Genomic DNA, 22559 nt, shown 5'->3' with positions numbered 1-22559 from the left:
ACATCCAAAATGGGTAATATAGTAGCATGGAACAATCAAAAATTATAGATACGTTGGAGACGTATCAATGAGCTATATGTTGTTATGAATTACCAAAACCACCCGGGGATTACTTGCACTTTCAGTAGCAGAAAGATAGCATGGGTGCGGGTGGGTAGCAGACGAGACATCGAGTGTGTGTGAGAGAGGGGTGCGTGAGAGAGAGAGGGAGATAGACAGGAAGAGAGGGGGAGAGAGAGGGGTCGTTTGTGTGCGGAAGTGGCATATAGATAGGGAGACAAGGTTGATGTTGTTCGAAAGTGGCCTATGTAGGGAAACAAAAGGAAAGCGAGTCATCATGTGCGTGATAGAGACTTCATGAGAGGTCTAGAATAGATGGGGGAGAGAACAACGTGCGAGATTGAGATCGATGATGCGCTAGGGAGCTATGGAAAGAGTCACGACTTATATGTATATAGGCAAGGAGTTGGGTCGGGTCCGCATGCAGGAGAGATAGAAAGAGGAGAGTGGTACACAAGGAGACAAAGGGTGCTTATGCGTAGTGGGGGTGGTGAGTGAGGTGTGTATCAATTAATGCAAGAGGGAGATAGAGAGATTGTGGAGAGTGTGCGAGAACCACATAACATGGGAGATAGACGTTTGGGGGCGACATTTTGTGTGTATGGGACAGATACATTGCTATATAGTGCGTGTGCTTGGGAAAGGGAGATGCTAGGAGACCTAGAGCATGGGGGAAGAGATGTGTGCATGCCCGACAGACAAAAATGATAGAGACCTATATTGAGGTTCGGACTTAGAAGAGAGGGGGGGTTAATGTGCTCCCGCGTTTCTGTTCGGGGGAGAGAAAGGCTTGTGGGGGGGGACGAGGTGATGGGATTCTGATAAAGAGTGAGGTGTCTATATCTGAGAGACATAAGCTAAATTGAGATATATATTGTCAATAGTGTGTGCACTCATGGTTGATCAATTTGTTTCACGGTTTGGACTATGAGATAACAATACTCTTGAACATGCGTGGTATACTTTGAAGTACCAGAATTACAAATGTAAGATTGGAATTTTGGAATTTGAGTCCATTATTAGCTTTTGTAATTCATTTAAATGGGGGTACATTTTTTCAGCTAGGATTTCATGATTTCAAATTCATATATCAATCCTAGAGACATACACATACGGTCATGTTTAAAACTTATAATCATCCACTTTATTCATACACATACACATTTTTGTTTTTGTCATCATATTTAGGATAAACACATTTGAAATTTCATTTGGATTGGAGCATATGATGGTATTTGCTTCCACTAGCTCAATGATCCATATTTGAATTTAATGCACAATCTAAGTTTCGAGTTGGAGACAATGATTTTTGAAACTTGCACTTTTTTTGCATGCACAACAAATAAATTCTTGGCCATGATATCATAGTTGGTCGTACAAGAGCATAACACTTAATTTCAGCCGCCAAAAGCTTTCAAACTTCCTGCTCACATCGAAATATCTTGCGCCCAAAAATTTAGCCCTATGATATTCCTGTTTTACCCATGCCACATGAACGAAAAAGGGCTAGTTTGGTAACTCCATTATTTTCCCATTCTTCCACAGAACACCTCCACGCCTCCTCCCCCAACCCCAAGCCGCCGAATCTAGTCCTCCGCCGTAGTGGTGGACCTCACACCCCGCCGGATCTACCTTCCGCACCTTGGAACACCAACTACCAACTCACCACAACACCAGAGCTGCTTCAGCGACTTGATTGTCCATCAGTCCAGATCTCCTTAACCGCCATCATGGTCCACTGCACCGGATCTACTTCACCGGTGCCCTCGTCCACCATAGTGTAGGCCCTTCACCGACTCCCTCGTCTGCCACATCGCTGAACCTTCATACAAGCACTCGTTTGGCGCAACAGATCCGCCTCACCGAAAGCACTGTACACCAGACCTGTTGTGCTTTGTCGACACCTTCGTCCACTACACCGGACCCGCTCCACGATCTCGATATTCAACTCTACAGGCCCTGCTTTACAAATGTCGTAGCCTCATCAGGTTATTTTGATTTGTACTCCTTCGGTTTTTCTCTTCTTTATCGTGGAACTGTTCACTTACCATAGATCAACTTTCTTGTATGTCGACAGGCGCCGCAACCGAAGCACCGGAGACGCTTCAGCAACGGCCACAACCGGCTCAAACTCAATGCAACACGAGCACCATTGACGATACTTAGCTTTCACATATGACAACGATGCCCATATGCCGCCGAGAATCAGGTACTATTATCCAATGGCCGACGCCTACGTTAACTTTCTTAGCATAAGCTCCGCACCTTCGAATTTCTTCAGGGCATATTTCAATTTTTCATGAGACCCATTATTCTGCTTGCACCTGTAGAACAACTCTTCTCATTAAAAACTGAATGATGCCCTGAAGAAATTTATCATGCAATGTGTGGCAGTGAACATGTTACATGTGCTAAATTACAAACCCGTGCACATATAGTTACAATTCTTTTGTTTTGTCCTAAGTATTACTATAGTGTACTTCCTAGATATCACTGCCTACTATTTTAATTCTTGCATGCTATGTTCTCTATGCCACCTATTGGTTACAATTATTGTACTAGACTGCTTCTATGTTCTCTACGCTTAATTACACATCAGCAAACTAGCTTGTGGTTCCGCTGCTTTTTGTTTGTTTTAACGTACATTTTTCGATGCTAGCTATTACAACACTGCTCTGAGCCTATGTTCATTACTTTTTTGTGTGTTCTTGATCTTTGAAAGTTGCATGACTACTTTCATGCTTCTATTCATTATGGAACTGCCAACCCCATCAAGCAATTTTTTTTTCTTTTGGGGCTGGCACCTCGAACAAGCATAAAAATAGAGTGAAGCACATATATTGTTGTGTAAGCAAACACCCTTCTTCCATTAGTTTAGATTAACCATTGATGATCAATTGAAACTAGTGCATGTGATTAAAATTAGTATTACCTAAATAGAGGGGGAAGAATAAACTACAACGACTAGATTTATAACCATGGGATGCTGACAATTTCTTCAAAGAACATTTCAACAGCAGCGAGGCTTCACAACAACATATGGTAAGCCAGTGTGTTTTAGTACATGTGAAATGTAATGCGTGTGGGCTACTTTCTTGGCTTGTGCCCTCAACCTATAATCCTACAGAATTAAAAATAGTTCAGTTGTCTGCTTTGTTATATTGCGCTATTTGAATGCTTGTTTGTTACTTGTTAGGCTATACATGAGTTGGCCAATATGTCAGCAGTCCCTACTATACTATCGTAAAGAAATGCTTGCCTAATTCATTTGACTCCTTAACTTTTCCTATGAACTTCATCACAAGACTGTCTTGTAGTTATATGAGGGCCCATTGTTTAAGTGCTTTCTCAGATTATTTCAACTGCTTATATGCCCGGGCAACTTAAATATAGCGGTGGTACACCTCCTTTCAATTTACCATTCTCGGCAATAATTCGTATGTCATTTACCATGTAAGCTTACTGCCTGGATTATGTCATAACTATCTCTTACTGTAAGTGCATCTAGTGCCCCTTAGTGATTTTGGTGTATTGAAGACTTATAGGTTAAGGGACTAATATGTTTGTGAGTATACACAGGTTCTATAAGTCGATGAGGAGTTTGATGTTTACAGTAAAAGTCGACCCCTAAAAATGAATGTCTTCGGCAGAAGACTTTGGTTCTCCTGAAGACTTTGAAAGTGAAGAAATTGGTGTGACCGTGAAGACTTGGATATTCATGCGAGGACTATGAAGCGTGAAGACTTTTGTTTTCGTAGTTTCATTTTCTTCTTCTTGATTCATAGGAAACACCGTATTGTTAAAGGGGGTCGAGGTAATACTAAGGAAACAGATTTCCAAGTGATGCTCATCCCAAAATCCTACACCTACCCAATCCTTCGAGTGAAGCCATTGGAAATCTCACATCAGTTCAGTCAATTTCTTCAGTGACAGAGACGAAGATCTTCTGGTCTCTAAGGAATTTGTTCTGACTGAAGAGTTAGGAATTCGCCAGTGCAAATTGCCTACACAGTGAGGAACATGATAGCCTTGAGGAATTCGAACCTCAAATCCGACCGTTGCTGTGCTATGCGCCAGCTGTCCAAAATATCCTACCACCTAACGGTCATATTAGACAAGGGCATTTATGTCTTATCATGTCGGGCTGCTCCCTAGGCTATAAATAGCTGCCCCCTACAACCACTAGCTGGTTGGCTGCTCCGAGAGAAACTAACACTTGTCATTTGAGAGCATCCCATCCTCCGAGGACTTTGAGCGAAAATCATCGAGTGAGGAAAACCCAAATCCCAGACCCAAACCTACAAACCCCAAAGTGATTGAGCATCGCTGAAGAGATTGTTCCTATGTGGAACCGACGCTTGTTACCTTTGAGGACTGTGTATCCTCCAGACGGTTAGGCTTCATGGTCTGAGCATCCAAGAGGAATTGTGGATTGCCGAGTGACCAAGTCTGTGAAGGTTTGGAAGTCACCTGTGAAGACTTACCACTACTGTTGGGCGAGGACTGTGTGATCTTAGCTCAAGGAGAATACGGTGAGGACTGTGTGTCCGGGACTGTGTGTCCTCGAGTTTAAATACTCAGCCGCTCCAACCAGACACACAACTGTCATAGCAATTGGAACTGGTCTACCAAAATCGTTATCTTCACCAAGCCAACTGGTTCTATTTCCTCAACCCTTTCATTTCCTCAGTTATGTGTTGATCTACCCGATCATTACTGTTTGAAGACTTTGACGGAAGACTTTCTCTAATTCCTCAAACCTATTTCTTCAGTCTGTTTGTCTTCATCCTGCTTATCTTGTGTTTACGCTTTCTGTACTCTGTGTTTGTCTTTCATTTCATCATGATGACTATGTTGTTGCTCTGTTATGCTTATACCGGAGTACTTATTCCGCTGCAAGTAGTTCTTCGCTAAGGAATTTTCTCACCCTGAAATTCCTCAGTGAAGAATTCATAAAAATCGCCTATTCACCACCCCTCTAGTCGACATAACGCACTTTCAATTGTTATCAGAGCAAGGTACTCCCTTGTTCTGTGTGATTTTGGTTTAACCGCCTGGAGTTTTAGTTATGTCGACTGAAGGAATGAGGAGTGTGTCCTGCCCCATCTTTGATGGTCATGAGTATCCCAAGTGGAAGGCCATGATGAAGAAGCAACTCATGGCGATGAACAGCAAACTGTGGACCGTCACTGAGATTGGTCTTACCGATCTATGCAAGATGGCGGAGGCTCATGACATTCGCAAGTACACTCTACTCAACCTCACAGCGAAGGATGTCATCCGCTCCTGTTTGTCCCAAAATCAGTTCAGGAACGTCATGCATCTCAACCATGTGAAGCTAATCTGGGAATGACTCTCTGAGGTCTACGAAGGGCATCGCACTCGTCATTATCCTTGGTTTGAGGATTTCGAGGAATCACTCAAGGAGATGACTTTCGCACCTAAATCATCATATTCCTCACCATGCCTTATGGAAAAGGGTACCAAGGTAACACAATGCTACCTTTCCAGATCTAGTAATGATGAATCAGGTGATGAATTTGGCCCCAGCTATGTCAAACTTGCTTCCCTTGCCACTAAACAACAAAGAGTTCTTGAAAAAGTTCAAAACATGCTAGATGAAAGCGATGATTTGTTGGGTGAGGAATTGGATCGAACTAAGGCTTTGACTGATAGTCTTCAAAAACTTCAGTCAAAGTTTGACAACCTTCAAAATCATCATAATACTCTCCTATCTGATCATGAAAAGCTTTCTTGTGAATTTCTTCAGAGAAAGCAAGATCTTGAGAAGTTAAAAGTGTGTTATGAAGATCTTCAGAAGGAAAACGATTCATTGCTTTCTCAACAGATCAGTTCCGCTCAGGAAGAATTTGTTCCACCATGTCTTAAATGCATTGAACGTGAATCTGCTAATTCATCACCTGAATGTTCAAATGCTTCTATTGCTGCAAATTCTTCAACTGTCTTTGTGGTTACAAATTCCTCACCTGAGGATACCACATGCATCACTGACGATATTGCAGGGTTGAAGGAATTGTATGTGACAGGCATTTACAAAAGTCTCAAAGGGCATCAGACTCTATGTGATGTGCTCAAAAAGCAGATCTTGAACAGGAACCCTAGGAAAGAGGGTATTGCCTTTGAGAGGAAACGCAATGCTGATGGAACCTACTGGAAACCTGAGCAGTACCCCAAAACCTCATGGGTTGCTGTGAAAGGACCTCCTGTAGACCCATGCAATTTATCTGGCTTCACCTCTGATTCTTCATATTCCTCTGATGAGTTATTTTACTCTAACTAAAAGCTGTTTAAGAATCAGAATGGTGAAGTATTTGCTCCATATGTTGGAACTAACTTGTAACATCCCAAATTTTCAATTTGGAATGTTATACACTAGATCATCAATGCATATCATATTTTATTTGCTTTTGGTTTGATCCTAGAAATTCTACGCAACTCAAGGACCCTCGGAGAGAGTTCGGGATTTCATTATTTTCATATTTGAGTTTTCTCAAATTTTGAAAATAGGATCATTTGATTTTATTTATTTTATCTTCAATTATTTCTATTAAAAACTATGAGAGAGGGAATAAAATGACTTTCCCAAAATAAAGAAATATTGAGCATTTAATAAAAAAAATCAAATAAGTTTTATTTCGGAGTTTTTGCTATTTTATTTGAATGTAGGAAAAATTGCACGTTTTCAAAACTGCATTTTTAGGGCCAAGAAAATGTTCATCTTGTTCTAAATGTTTTATTTAGACGGTGAAAATTTGTTTTGGCATTTTTAGATATTTATTTATTTATTTATTTATTGTTTGGCGGAATTATTTTAAAAAAAATCCCGCGCCCGACTGGGCCGAAGGCCCAGCCACGCCAGGCCAGCCCGCGCCGCCGCCGTCTTCCCCGCGCCGCGCCTCTGCCGACCAGACTAGGAGTCCGAGCCGGACTCCTCTGCCCCCCGCCGCTTTGCCCCTTCCCCCAAGCAGCCCCCCCCCACTTAAATACCCCGCCACCGCCACCCCACCCCACCACCCGTCGCCCCACAGCAGCAACAACCGAGCCGCCGCCGCCGCCGAGCCGCCGCCAGGAGCCGCCACCGCCGCCGTCTTCCGCCGCCGCCGCCGCAGCCCCGCCACCCGCGCCGTCCTGCCGGAGCCCCACCAGAGCCGAGCCGGAGGTAACCGCCGCCGCCGCCGTGGTCTGGTTTTTTTTAAACCCGATCCGGTTGTTCTTTAGAAACCCTAGATTCATTTTTCTAAATCGGTTTTTCCCGTTTATTTATTTAGCGAGCGTTTGCCCGTTCGTTCGTTTTAATGGACGAGTTCACTGTTTAGTCTCAGTTAACGAACGTTCGTTCGTTAATCTGTTCGTTAGTTTTTCTTTTTCTCGGATTTTCCACGATTATTTCTGATCATGATTTCTCATCCGATTTTCGTTCTAGTATAACTTTCCGCTCGATTATCGGAATCAGACGATTCAAGCGCCTAGAGTTTCGTCTCGAAACCCTCTTTCCGTTTAACCAACTCAAACATGTTTTTGCTTCTGTAAAATTTGACTTAGTTCATATTAGTAAACAAAGCTTGTTTCTTTCGCCCTTTGACTTTCGTTGCTTCGTTTGATTTGATTCTTTTTGCAAACCGGAGATCTTAAGTTGAACTTTTTGGTTAGCTCTCTTATTTGAGTTTTACCTATGCATTAGATGAGTATTTATTGTATGCTTGTTTGTTTGCGATAGAGTACCCGGAGTGCGCTGCTTGCTACTTTGAATCTCTAGGTTTCACGGATCATCAGCAAGGCAAGTAACACTTTGATCATACCTCTTTACTACCCAGTTTTTTTGCATTAGATCAATCCTCAAACAATTGCATGATTAGGATTTGATTAAATTGTGGGTTTTGGGAAGTAGATGAGGTAGTACCTATTACATGTTTTATTATCAAACCCTTGGGAGTTACCTCTACGTTTGCTTATTATGCCATGCTATGCTAGTAGACATGGATTGGATGAGTGTATCCATAACAGATGTGAGATTGTTAATTTAATGGTTTATTTAAGGTGGCAACTTTAATACACATCTGGTTGGATTGAGGAACCTGAGTATTCCAATGATTGCCTGTTTTTCTTTTGGACCGCCACCCAGGCTCAAAGGGATCATGAGATTAGTCATGCTAGAAACTTCTGTGTGCAGCCACAAACTACTATGGACTCTAGAAGAGTTGAATAAGTAGTGCAAACTCTTACAGTGGTAGACTAGAAGATGTAGGGGAAAGTAGGTGTAACTGTCTACCCGATCATAAGGTGCTAGCGCTTCTGAAAGACTATGTCTCGGTCATCCGTTTCTCAAACACCATGTAGTGCGAGAATCACAACGGAGGAGATCGAGTCTTGTGGGGAAAAGTGCGCAAACCTCTGCAGAGTGTATAAACTAATCATGGTTAGCCGTGTCCCCGGTTATGGACATCTTGAGTATCTAGTACCTGGATTATCATGTGAATCTCATCATGTTACTTTAATTAATATTGTTGGGTTTTAATGATGATGCTTAATTGGGATTGAGGGGGTGTCTACACTCTCAATGTTTAACAACCACCATGATAGTTAAATAAAATTTATTCCTTTGCAGTAGGGAAAAATTGGCTTTACGCAAAACTGTAACCATAGAGCTTTTACACCAGCCATATATGCATGTAGTATAGCTTTATTCTTTCATTACTCTCTATGTGTTACATTGCCAGCATATTCCATGTGCTGACCCGTTTTCGGGCTGCAACGTTCATGTTGCAGTCTTTTCAGACGATGAGTAAGGTGCCTTTAGGTCGTGGTTCTATACTCAGGGATGCCATTGGAGTTGATGGACTCACTTATCTTCCAAGCCTTCCGCTATTATCGTATTAGATGGCCTTAAGCCATATTTATTGTAATAAGCTCTCTTTTGAGACATTCGATATAACAAGTGTGTGATTGCTACTCTGTTATAAATCCTTCAAGTACTGTGCGTGTCAGCATTACTGATCCAGGGATGACACTAATGCACAGAGATCAGACTGTTTGAGGTCTGGTTGCTACATAACTGCAGGAACGGTCCCCCTATGAAGAAAATCTGGGTTCCTAAAAGATGCCTTGAAAATCTTCAGGTGAATGTCATCATGACACCACCTATGAAGAATAGGAACCCCAGATCAAATTCTTCATATAGACCAAATTCTTCATATGGATCCAAATCCTCATATGGATCAAATTCCTCACGCGGATCAAAATCCTCATATGAACATCATCGTGCTAACACTTCTGTTTCGCAAGGAAAGTCTAAGGGCCATGAATATGTGCATTATTCTTCAAACCATTATGTTCATAAGTCCTCGAAGAATTTCTCTGCTTATTCATATGCTTACCCTAAGCACTCTTCCGTGAAACGAAGTGCACTGGCTTCTATGCCATCATTTTCCTATGGAGCTCGCAGAATGATGAAATCTTTGTCACCCCTCCAGATGTGGGTGGTGAAGAAAAAGAACTAATTTCTTATGCAGGGTAAGGTCTCCAGACGAACTTAATCGTCTGAAGAATTTGCTGGAGACCATAATGTGCTTGAAAGGACGCAGGCTAATCAAGAAGAAATGATTCATTCATTTCTCACGTCCTCAGATTGCTATATCTGTTACTGTTGATGAAATTGATATCATTGTTGACACTCAAAAGTGGCATGGTTACAAAGGTAGCTTGAAGCTATGTCAAGATTAATTCAAATTTATTGTTGAAAGTCACCATGAAATGGCTCTCTTCGAGAAGATCAAGATAGATATGAAGATGGTCTAAAACGGAGCTCGGATGCAAAAGTTATGACAAGTTCAGAGATGCTCATGTTGACACTAGACTAAAGAATGGCATGCAACATAATTAAGATGACCTCTAATGGAAAAAGTTACAATTTCAAAGTTCTTCATCTCGTCGAAACAAACGGTTTTGATATAAAGATCGTCCCCATCTGAGGTCGTCTGCAAAAGTTACAGGTAAAACCGTGTGCTGCATCAATGTTTGGCCGGATCATCTGGGCCGGGGTCCGGATCATCCGGGTAATTGGAGGATCAAGACACCAGAAGGTTGGCTCTGAAGACGAATGATCTGGATCATGTCCCGGATGATCCGGATGGAGGCCAGACAGTCCGAGTAGAAGTCCGGACGTCCGGGCAGTTTTTTCTGCTACAAATTTTAGAAAACAGCCCGAAACTCCCTAAAGATGACCTCAGATCTAAAAGTGTCCAACATTAAAGTTGTGTGTCTCGTCGAGACGGTTGATTTTGATATAACATTCATCCAAATCCGAGGTCGTATGTGGACTCTAGAGCGAAAATAGTGAGCTGCTGTCAGAAAACTAGGCTAGGCCGGATCATCCGGGCCTAGGGCCGGACATCCGGGCCGGAGGTCGTGAGAAGTCTGAGTTTGGTTAGATTTTGATGATTTGGACGACAAGGCCAGTACTTTTCTTGTACGGGAAGTCCATCCGCCTCTTATATAGATAAGAGGTGACGGCCAATTGAAAAAAACACACAATTGAACAAATATATCTACATCTTTATCTTTACTTTTCCTTCTCCCTTGTTCTTCTTCTTCCTCGTTCTCTTCGTTCATTCTTCTTCATTGCAGGGCGGCGAACCTCGAGGCCCTAGGGGCGGTCAGGCCGACCTAGGGCATCCCATAGCCGCCGCGCGCCCTGACGGGGTCCCTTTCGGGCATGTGGGGTTTCGGGTCATCAAAAGCACCCGCCGGATTGCCTGCGTGCCGCGCTTCCGGACGGGTCTCCTTCGACGTGAGCTGCGGTGCATCACCCTCGGTGTTGGAGGTACATGGTGACATGTTCGTGTGCGAACACACTTTTTGGCGACTCCGCTGGGGATCGAAGCTTCGAACGGTCTCTGGCCCGTTCTTGCTATGAAGAGATCGTCATCTAGGGTTTGCTATCTACAAAGGTAATATGAACACCCAATTCCCCTTTGTAGATGCAAATAATTCATATGTTGTTGCTAGATCGCCTAATGAGCATAATGTATCGGCTAGCCCTAGTTTTATCAATTATGCATCTAATTATGCGCAAGGGCCAATGCAAAATAATCTTCATGCTTCCAATTCTTATGATTTTAGCAACGAACAACATATGTATATTCATGCTTCCAATTCTTATGATTTTAGCAACGAACAACATATGTATCCTAACTCTCATGCATGGACAACCTCACAAATCCATATGCCGATGAATAACATGATGAGTTTGGTTAAGCAATTTGAAACACCTCATGTTAAACTTCCCAATAGCATACAAGAAAGTGTTTCACCCTTTTATTCATCGGCAACTAATTTGCAATATGTAAATCCAACATTGCCGATGGATGGGAGAATTGGCCATGCTACCACTAGATATTCGGTCAGTTACCCTCAATCGTCATATGCTACACCTCATGTTAGTAATTTTTCGGCACCGTATACAACTGTAGATGCTCATAATTCGGCTCCGCACCTTCATGGTCATAGCCAAATAAGTGAAAAATTTCCAGGAGTGCACATGCTATCATCTAATATTGTAGCATATGATGCATCCTCTATGCTGCATAATTTCGGCAACACCTCATTGCCGAAAGAATCTAAAAATATTGCGGAGCAATCCCTTACAGAATGGGAAGTGGCTATGTTAAAAAGGGATATAGCCCGAAATAACAAGATTAGTGCTCTTTGCCTTGAAGAACATGATAAGGGGTTAGTTCCTGATTATAATGCAATAAGAGCTAGAGTTTTGCAAGAAGATGAATCTTTGAAAATTGATAGAATTGGCAAGAGAAAATATGGTTCTACAACAATGCATACGCCTTCACCTAGTACTATATCATATTATACACCCCCTACACAATTGCAAAGTTTCGGCAACAACCACGTGTCATTGCCGAAAGAATCTAAAAGCATTGAGGGGCAATCATATATAGAGTGGGCTGAAATTGAGAAAAAGCTTAAAGCCAATTTTGCTGCTCGCCGCCAGAAACAAAAAGGAAAAGAATAGGCTCAAGTAAAGGAAGCATTGCCAATTGGTAGAATCAACGAAAAGATGGATGATTCGAAACATCAAAGTGCTTCGGTTGAAAAAGCCGAATCAAGTAGTATATATTCTGAATCCATCAAATCCAAAGAGGCAAGCATTATTGAGAAAGGGCATGGCAAGCATAGAAAAACAATCATGCTTTATTTTTCTGAAGTCAATGGAACCTACTTCCTGCCCTATGAGTTCCGTGCCATAGAAATTTACAAGCCTCGAGGACAAGAACAAGTAGGCGAACAAAGTTCGACTGACATGGATCTTCAAAGCAATGATGCACGGAATCAAGAAAAAGATGATGACAAGGTGTTGGGGAGCCATCCAAAGACGGAGCAAGTTGTTCTTCAAGTTGCACCACCATCATGCTCTCCCAACATATTTGAAGAGGTATGGCTGTCAAGTAATTTACCTATTTTTAGATTTGGTCACAACTTTATTGTTGATGCATCCATTATACAAATCCTCACAAGTAATTTTGAAAGACCAATGAAGAAGGGTAGTTTACTTGTTAACAATAAATTTGTTGTTGAGCATATCGGTCAACCCATTGCACCATTTATGAAGACCGACAGTGACTTATTGTTGCAGCCAAGGCTTTCCCTAAAGTTCATATATAATTAAGTAGCTTTGCTTATTTATTACTTGGCTTGCATTTGGTCTCCATTGAGACATGTATGCTCTAACTATTTTTGTTTTAGAAATTTAAAGCCAAGGTTAAATTCTTTTGATAAACCGATGCTATTATGATATCTTATCGAAAGACATTGGATATAGAGTGCAAAACACATTGCATAGCCGAATGGGGAGATTCCAAATCTGAACCATTCATTTGCTTACCTCCAAAGCCGTTTTCACAGCAAGACCGGCTAAACAATAAGAAGTATACCTTCAATTCAAGCATGTGTGATCAAATATCTGATTTGTTGCTGAAAATAATTACATTAGAATTCTTGATCACCATGTCAAGCCATCAATCCAGGGACGAATGTATTGTAAGTTGCATGATTCGTCTAAGCATAATTTTGAGGATTGCAATATGTTTCGTCAAATAGTTAAATCAGCCATTGAAAAGGACGATTGAAATTTGTCGAGACACCAAGAGATGACCAGTCTATTCCGACTGGTCCTGATGGCGAAAAGTTTTATGCATCAGCTGCTTCAAGACGATCCATTTAAAGAGAAGGTAAAAACTGCAGATGACGGGATCAAGCTTTCAAGAAGAGAAGTTGTTGAAGAGCATAATGAACACCATCTTGAGGCCGAGAATTCTGTTGAAGCTACAATGAAGGCGCCAAGGACTGGGGGCAGCAAGCAAAGCCAATGATCGATGAAAGCAAACCAAAAGAAAACAAAGGCCGAAATAAGCGCAAGTATAAGAGATCAAAAATCACCTTCGCTGAACTATTGGATAAATATCAAAAGAAGAGTGAAGAGAAGAATGCTTATCGTCCAAATCATACAAAGAAACCAAGATTACCCCGAAGGCACAAATATGAGGATCGGTATTGGCAAAGTGAGAATTTTAATGCAACATATTCATATCCTTATTTTGGGCCGCCGATGCCAATGTCGTGGATGCCTCCCTATGCTCATATAGATCCATATCCATCATGGGACATGTGTAATACAAGGGCACATTCTCCATCTTATTTTAGACCATCTCACCAATATTATGCAGCTCCAAGAAGATCAACATTTGAACAATCACACATCAAAGACCGTTTCAATCATAAGGAATCGGTCCAGAGCTCAAGGAAGAAGAAAGAGGTGGTAAAGCAAGTTTACCGTGTTAAAAGAGATGGTCGTAAGAGTGCTACTTAAGATTTGATCTCAAATGAAAAGGATCCAATGAAAGTGTTGACATTGGCTACTACAGGCAATGAGATGAAGCAATCAATTGTTGAGAGTCAAAGTGCCAAATCTGAAGAAAATAAGTTGAGAGTGCACAAGGCCAAAAAAGAATTGCCATTGATCAAAACAGAATCACAGCCAAGGTGCTCACTTGGCTTATCATATTGGCAAAAGAAGGAATTACAAAATCTTAGTGCACAATAGTTGAGAAAGAAAACATGGCATGGGTTCCCAAGAGGATCAATCAAAACAAAAATGATGTGCATGTTTCTATTGCAACAAGTACAATAAAAGTAAAGAAAGAGAAGGATGGAAGCAACAAACAATTAAGCCGAAGGTGTGCATCACAACATCAAAATCTTCGGTTAGCACATCATCCATTTTCTTCAACCATGCCATTGATGCCTTTGACATGGAATTCATCCCTAGGTATGATCAATTACCCTCATGGATTCATTTTGATCCATGGATGCAACATAATTTTCTATATCATGAGAGGGTATTACCAAATCACTATATATTTGGTTAGTTTCATTTTTTGTTGCTAATACAAAGGGGCCGAAATATTTTATTGCTATTTTATTTGTTTATTTCGGCTATACATGCTTTAGTGGATGAATTCTACATGGACCTCCTGGTAATGGTTGATACTTAACTATCGTCCTTAGAAACTATCTAATCATGGCCGGTGTGAAATGATAACATCGTCCTTAGTTCAATTGGAGACCGAGACAAGGTACATGTTAAGTGATATTAGCCTCATCTCTCTAGTACTATGGAGATTATGTTTTGATGGTTCAATTTGTAGCAATGGCCAAAGTGTTAGTGTTGTTTATATATCTCCTTATGGTACTATTTTTGAAGCCTTATGCCGCTTAGAATATTTATATGCACGATTAATCAAAGCCGAATATGCGTTGTTATTCGGATTGAATCTTTTACTTGCTATAGGTGCTATACATATTGAGGCTTTCGGTGATTCGTTATTAGTAGTGCAACAAACATCCAAGGGTTATCAATGTTTTGACGAATCACTTATAATTTATCTTGAGGCACGTCTAGATGTAAAATCCTCCTTGGGTTGCTTTGAAATTATTCCCACATCTATACATGACAATTCAAAAGAATTGGCCGAGCAAAGCATCTGGCTACTATTTACTCATGGTGCATTGTATTTCTATCAATAGCCGATGTTTAGTCTCGTCAGAATAGGTAAGGCTGAACCGAAGTCCACCGCTTCGGCCACTAATGATTTTTTATGCAGGCAAAATTAAGGATTGGAGAAAGTTTGTTGTTGATTATTTGCAAAATCCTAGCAAAAGAGTGAGCAATATGGTTCGTAGGATGGCCTTGAGATACATATCTATGGGACTTTATCATCAGATTGTTAATGAAGTTGAGAAGGTTTCGCCCAAGTTTGCATCAAGGATTAAAAAAATGATGTCCGATATATAATTATCATCCTAAGCATATAAACGGCCGATGGAGTGTTGACATCATATTGTCCTTAGAACCAACATGGTACATGTTATTTTTCGGCACACTAGTTTTGCCGAAAAACAGGGGGGCATGTGTTGACGCTCAAAAGTGGCACAGTTATAAAGAGTAGCTTGAAGCTATGTCAAGATTAATTCAAACTTATTGTTGAAAGTCACCATGAAATGGCTCTCTTCGAGAAGATCAAGATAGATATGAAGATGGTCTAAAACGGAGCTCGGATGCAAAAGTTATGACAAGTTTAGAGATGCTCATCCTAACACCAGACTAAAGAATGGCATGCAACATAATTAATATGACCTCTTATGGAAAAAGTTACAACTTCAAAGTTCTTCTCCTCATTGAAACAGACGATTTTGATATAAAGATCGTCCCCATCCGAGGTCGTATGCACAAGTTACAGGTAAAACCGTGCGCTGCAGCAATGTTTGGCCGGATCATCCGGGCCGGTGTCCGGATCATCCGAGTAACTGGAGCATCAAGACACCAGAAGGTAGGCGCTGAAGCCGGATGATCTGGATCAAGTCCCGGATGATCCGAATGGAGGCCAGACAGTCCGGGTAGAAGTCTCCGGGCAGTTTTTTCTGCTCCAGATTTTAGAAAACAGCCCGAAACTCCCTCAAGATGACCTCAGATCTAAAAGTGTTCAAAATGAAAGTTGTGCGTCTTGTCGAGACAGTTGATTTGATATAAAATTCATACAAATCCGAGGTCATATGTGGATTCTAGAGCCAAAACAGTGAGCTGTTGTCAAATAACTGGGCTAGGCCGGATCATCCGGGCCTAGAGCCGGACATCCGGGCCGGAGGTCGTGAGAAGTCCGAGTTTGGTTAGGTTTTGATGATTTGGATGGCAAGGCCAGTCCTTTTCTTGTATGGTAAGTCCATCTGCATCTTATATAGATAAGAGGTGACGGCCGATTGAAAAAACAACACACAATCGAACAAATCTATCTACATCTTTTACCTTTACTTTTCCTTCTCCCTTGTTCTTCTTCTTCCTCGTTCTTCTTCATTGCAGGGCGGCGAACCTCGAGGCCCTAGGGGCGGTCAGGCCAACCTAGGGCAGCCCATAGCCTCCATGCGCCCTGACGGGGTTCCTCCCCGGTGTGTGGGGTTTCAGGTCATCAAAAGCACCCGCCGGATTGCCTGCGTGCCGCGTTTCCGGACGGGTCTCCTTCGACGTGAGCTGCGGTGCATCACCCTCGGTGTTGGAGGTAAACGGTGATGTGTTCGTGTGCGAACAATCATATTCTTCACTGATGAAGTATATGGGTTCGTAAGTTGCACTAATTCATCTGCAGGATGAACAACCTAAGGCTACTGAGTGGGTCCTCGAGAGTGGATGTACAAATCACATAACTAGTGACAGGAGCTTGTTGATGGACACTGATTTGTCACCATCTCATCTGAAGCATATCACCTATGCTGACAAAGGCAAAAGCAAGATATTGGGTCTGGGTAAGGTTGCAATTTCAAAGGATAAACACATGGACAAGGTCATGCTTGTTGAGTCCATAGGATTCAATCTTATGTTTGTCTCAATGCTTTGTGATCTTGATATGGTTGTTGTCTTTGGCAAATTTCACTGCCGTGTGCTAATGGAATCTGACAACTCCAAAGTCTTCGAACGCTTTAGGAAACAAGACTTGTATATTGTTGATTTCTCTGCAGGACCACAGCCTGCCACATGTCTACTTGTAAAAGCTTCAGAATGCTGGTTATGGCATCGACGACTTGGTAATGCTGGGATGAGGAACTTGCATACACTCGCGAAGAATAAGCACGTCATTGGCATCGAGGGTGTCAAATTCCTCAAATATCATCTTTGTAGGGCTTGCGAGGCTGGAAAGATCACCAGATCCAAGCATCCCGCCAAGACTATCATGACCACTTCTCGTCCCTTTGAATTACTTCATATGGATCTATTCGGCCCTACTCATTATGCCACGTTCACTAGTTCTGCATCATTATATGGCTTTGTCATAGTTGATGACTATTCTCGTTACACATGGGTGCATATCATCAACAGGGTATATCTTCACAAATTCTTCAAAAAGACCTCATATGAACTCCTCACTGACAAGAAACTCAATGTAAGTTACTTCAAAGTCTTCGGTGCTAAATGTTGGATTAGAGATCCTCACCATCACTCTACCTCCTCCTGTGCTAGATGAAATGTCACCTGAGGAATCCATCAAGTTCAAAGCTACTGAGGATGTCATCCCTACTGAAGAATCTGTTGGAGAAGTCATTCTTGATCGTGAAGAAAATCATGCTGGTGCTGTTGAAGAAACTAGTCCTGAAGAAACTGTTGGGCCTAAGCAAAGTCGCGAACCCGCGCATCCTTGCATTGCAAACAAAGTGCATGTCAAGAAGATCATTGATGACATTCGAGCACCAGGTCCTCTCACACGCTCAAAAGCTTCACATTTATATAACTTTTGTGGGCATTTTGCTTTTGTCTCTATCACAGAGCCCACTAAAGTAGAGGAAGCATTCTTGGAATCCGAGTGGATTCAAGCCATGTAAGATGAATTGCATCAATTCGAGCTCAACAATGTGTGGGAGCTCGTCAAGCGACCAGACCCATGCAAGCACAACATCATTGGTACCAAATGGATCTACCGCAACAAACAAGACGAAAATGGCCTTGTGGTGAGGAATAAGGCTCGTCTTGTAGCTCAAGGCTACACACAGGTTAAAGGAATTGATTGCGATGAAAATTTTGCACCAATTGCTAGACTTGAGGCTATTCCCATATTGCTTGCTTATGCTAACCATCATAATATCATCTTACAACAAATGGATGTGAAAAGTGCATTCCTCAATGGTAAGCTTGAGGAAGAAGTATATGTTGCTCAACCACCAGGTTTTGAGGATCCAAAAATTTTAGATCACGTCTACAGACTCAACAAGGTCCTCTATGGCCTCAAGCAAGCACCTCGGGCGTGGTATGACACACTGAAGGAATTCCTCATGAAGAAAGGCTTCAAACCCGGTTCACTTGACCCAACTCTTTTCACCAAATCATATGATGATGAATTATTCATGTGCCAAATATATGTTGATGATATTATCTTTGGCTGTACTAACCAACGATACAGTGATGAATTTGCCTATATGATGAGTGAAGAATATCAAATGTCTATGATGGGAGAATTGAAATTGTTCTTAGGTCTTCAGATTTGTCAACAATACAATGGCATATTCATATCTCAGGAGAAATACCTCAAGGATGTGTTGAGGAAATTCGGCATGCAAGACTGCAAAGGCATCAAAATTCCTATGCCCACAAATGGCCATCTATGCACTGATGAAAATGGTAAAGACTACGATCAAAAGGTATACCGCTCCATGATTGGCTCTTTATTGTACCTATGTGCATCTAGGCCAGATATTATGCTTAGTGTTTGCATGTGTGCCCAATTTCAAGCTACACCGAAGGAATCACACCATAAGGCTGTGAAGCATATTCTTCGATATCTAGCTCACACACCAACACTTGGATTATGGTATCCCAAGGGCTCTTCCTTTGATCTCATTGGATATTCAGACTCTGACTATGCTGGTGATTGGGTGGACCACAAGTCAACATCAGGCACATGTCATTTCCTCAGATGATCCTTAGTATGCTGGTCCTTGAAGAAGCAGAACTCCGTATCACTCTCCACTGCAGAAGCTGAGTACATTGCTACTGAATCTTGCTGTGCTCAATTACTATGGATGAAGCAAGCACTCAAGGACTATGGCATCAATGTGAAGAATGTCCCTCTCTACTGCGTCAATGAGAGTGCTTGCTCACAACCCAGTTCAGAACTCGAAGACAAAGCACATCCAGATTCGTCATCATTTTCTTCGTGAACATGTGTTGAAGGGCGACATCTCCATCGACTACGCAAGTACTGAAGACCAGCTGGCCGATATCTTCACAAAGCCCTTGGATGAGAAGAGATTTAGCAAGTTGCCGTGTGAGCTAAATATCCTAGAATCTTCGAATGTTCTTTGAAAAGGACACACATCCTAACACTTATGCTGACTTGATGACTTAGATGTGCAACACATGAAGTAACATTTTTCTTCAATCAATGAATACTAACCCTCTATGTGTGAAGAAATTAATGAAGAAATTGATTCCTAGAACCCTATGAGAATTGTACGCGGTGTCTGAAATCAGCTTTCTTATACGGTGGGTTACGCCACCAACCAAAAGTTGAAAATCTTTAATTTGAGTTTTTCTTTATTTTTGAAATTCCTCAGTTTTTCAAATTCTTCAACTTTTGCATTATCTTCACTCTTTCCGTCGTTGTTCTTCATTCGACTATATATATTAGCAGAATAACTATTCTGATAACACTTCCGCACTGCACGCTCAACGCAAGTGCACGTCATTGTTTGAACCAAGTGTGCTGCAGTACTCACACGAGTGAACTTCGTCGGAAAAAACTGCACGCGTTGTTTTTCGGTACTCTTTTCACTCTAATTTTTTTAACCGTTTATCGGAATGAGCGTGTAATATAGCGTTGAAAAGCTATGGATTAGGCGCAACTTCAACATGTTGAACACTTTTCGATATTCCACACGGTTTAAGAGCAGTTTTGAAAATGGTGCGACGGATGACGAGTGGCAGCAAGCGTTTTTTTGCGATTTCTTCTTAACCGATCGTTGGAACGAAGCAAATGATACACCGTTGGAAAGATATCGTCGAGGCGCATCTTTTTCATTTCTATTATTTTCTCTAATTCGTTTTGGTTTAAGAGCAGTTTCAAATTTACTAAATCGCAGAATTTTGTTTTTTTGAGTTTTTCAGTTTTTGGTACTGTTTTTGCTCTAGTTTTTAAACCGTTTATCGAAACGAGGCGTGTAATATGTCACTGGAAATCTATGGACAAGGCGCAACTTTCATATGTAGAAATGGTTTTGATATTCCTTACAGCTTTAAGTTAATTTTGAAAATCGTGTGGCGGACGAAAAGTGGCAGCGGCCGTTTTTCATGAAATTTTTACAAACCGGTTGTCGAAATGATTCAAATGATATGCCGTTGGAAAGATATCAACAAGACGCAACTTTTTCATGTAGAACACTCTCTCTAATTCCTTACGGTTTAAGAGCAGTTTTAAATTTACCGAAATGTGACCACTCTGTTTTTCGCGACACCCAAATCGACGTGGATACTTCATCCGACTAAAAACCGCACTGCATCGGACGAAAAACCGCACTGCATCAGACGTTCAAGTGAACTTCATAATTTCTTTTGTCAAACGTAAATTTTTCTCACACGAGTTTTTGTCGTGTTTTTTCAATTTTTTTGTGAACGAGAGTGGACCGCAGAGACGGGGCAAGTGAACCACGACACATATCGAAGTGTACCGCATTACTATCTTATTGTTTTGCTAAATTTTTCGTACTTTTCATGTTGCGCAAGTGAATAGGAACACTCTGAAAACTGAACCTCATCCGAGGACCGACTGCACTGCATGTGTTGATGCATCAAACGAACTAGTGCACTGCATGATTTCTTTTTTGTGGGACGTAAAATTTTCCCAAACAAGATGGAGTGCACTTCGGGTCGAGCGTTGGTGAACCACAATACTATGAAAAGTGAACCTCGAGACTACAGTAAACGGGCCATGACACTACCGAAGATGAACCACGCGAGTTTTTTCCAAACTCTTTTTTTATGTGCGTAGACCGGGCGAATGGACCGCGGGGATTGAGCGAATGAACTACATATAATGAAAAGTGAGCTTCTTTGAGATAGAAAAACACACTTCTACAGACTAAAAATAGCACTACATCAAACGTGTAAGCGGGCTGCATGATTTGTACTCGACGACACTTACATTTTTACTTCTAATAAGACGGGCAACTGCGCTGCAATGGTGACACAGGGAACTTCACGCTACGACGAAGTGCACTGCAAGCGTCGATGCATTTTTTTTACTGTTTTTGAACATAGAACACCACAGACGCATCAAGCGAACTGCACGAAGGAGTTGGCCGAGCCGCACACCTGGAAAACCGAGCTTCATGCCGCTAGACATCCGAATTAAGTCTGAAATCCGCCTAGAGCTCCGTTTTTGACGCGCATGCTTAGTCAAGCAGAGAGACTCTTTGCCACCTGCTCTTGTCCTCTGCCTCTTGTTTGGACTAGATAGTACAGTAGTACCCAAGGAAAACACAATGTGTCAACGATGTCCATCTTGGCAAAGCAATATGGCCCATTTGTACATTTCTACTTGAGCCATGTAATATAATACAGTAGCACTGATCGACAGGTAAACAAAACTAGAATTTTGCTCAACCGACGTGAGCGGCTGATGCAATGCAAATTAATTAATGAGTAGACCCTTGTTTCCTCCCTCTCGCACTGCTTTGGACCCCACGAGCACCTGCACAACTTGCGGTAGCGAACTGCCAGCCGCTGAATTGCATCTGAAAGAATTGAAGCCGCCTGAACTGCATCTGCAAGCCGCGATGACGAATCTGCATCCGCTCGCTAAAAGAAACGCCCAAGGCTGCAAGCCCGCGAGCACTGAACCATATTACGCGAGCCTCCGAGCTGCACAGCGGCCACAACCACAGTCGCCGTACTGTCGGTTCCTTGTCGTCGACGCAGATCGAGGCGACCGGATGGTCGATGATGCCGGAAGAGGGCAGGGGCAGCGGTGTCGACGTGGAGTTCCTACTTCTCCCCCGCCCACGCAGTACCAGCACCACCGTCGCACGTTTCCGGGAGGGTCCGTCCACTGGGAGAGGAGACTGGTGGAGGAGGCGGAAAGCACGCAGGTGGCTGGGAGTTGGATCCGGGCGGGGTGCGCCGGATCCGGGGCGAGGATGTAGGTGGACGTCGATGGGGAGGCCACCGAACTGCACGATGACCCCTGGTGCACGCCTGACATGCTCCATCTCGACGGTCAATGGCGGGCGTGGCAGGGCCATGTGTTGTCGGCGTGTGGCAAGGAGGGATTTGCCCGGGGCTGGACAGATCCGCTGCACGGGCGGCCGGATTGGTTCCCACGGAGCAGCGGCATGGCGCTGGCTGCCGGATCGGAGCAGGAGAGGTCGCTTGA

This window comes from Triticum dicoccoides, chromosome 5B, assembly GCF_002162155.2.
Source record: "Triticum dicoccoides isolate Atlit2015 ecotype Zavitan chromosome 5B, WEW_v2.0, whole genome shotgun sequence".
In the NCBI taxonomy this organism is placed as follows: domain Eukaryota; kingdom Viridiplantae; phylum Streptophyta; class Magnoliopsida; order Poales; family Poaceae; genus Triticum; species Triticum dicoccoides.
Note: the sequence above shows the minus strand (reverse complement) of the source record.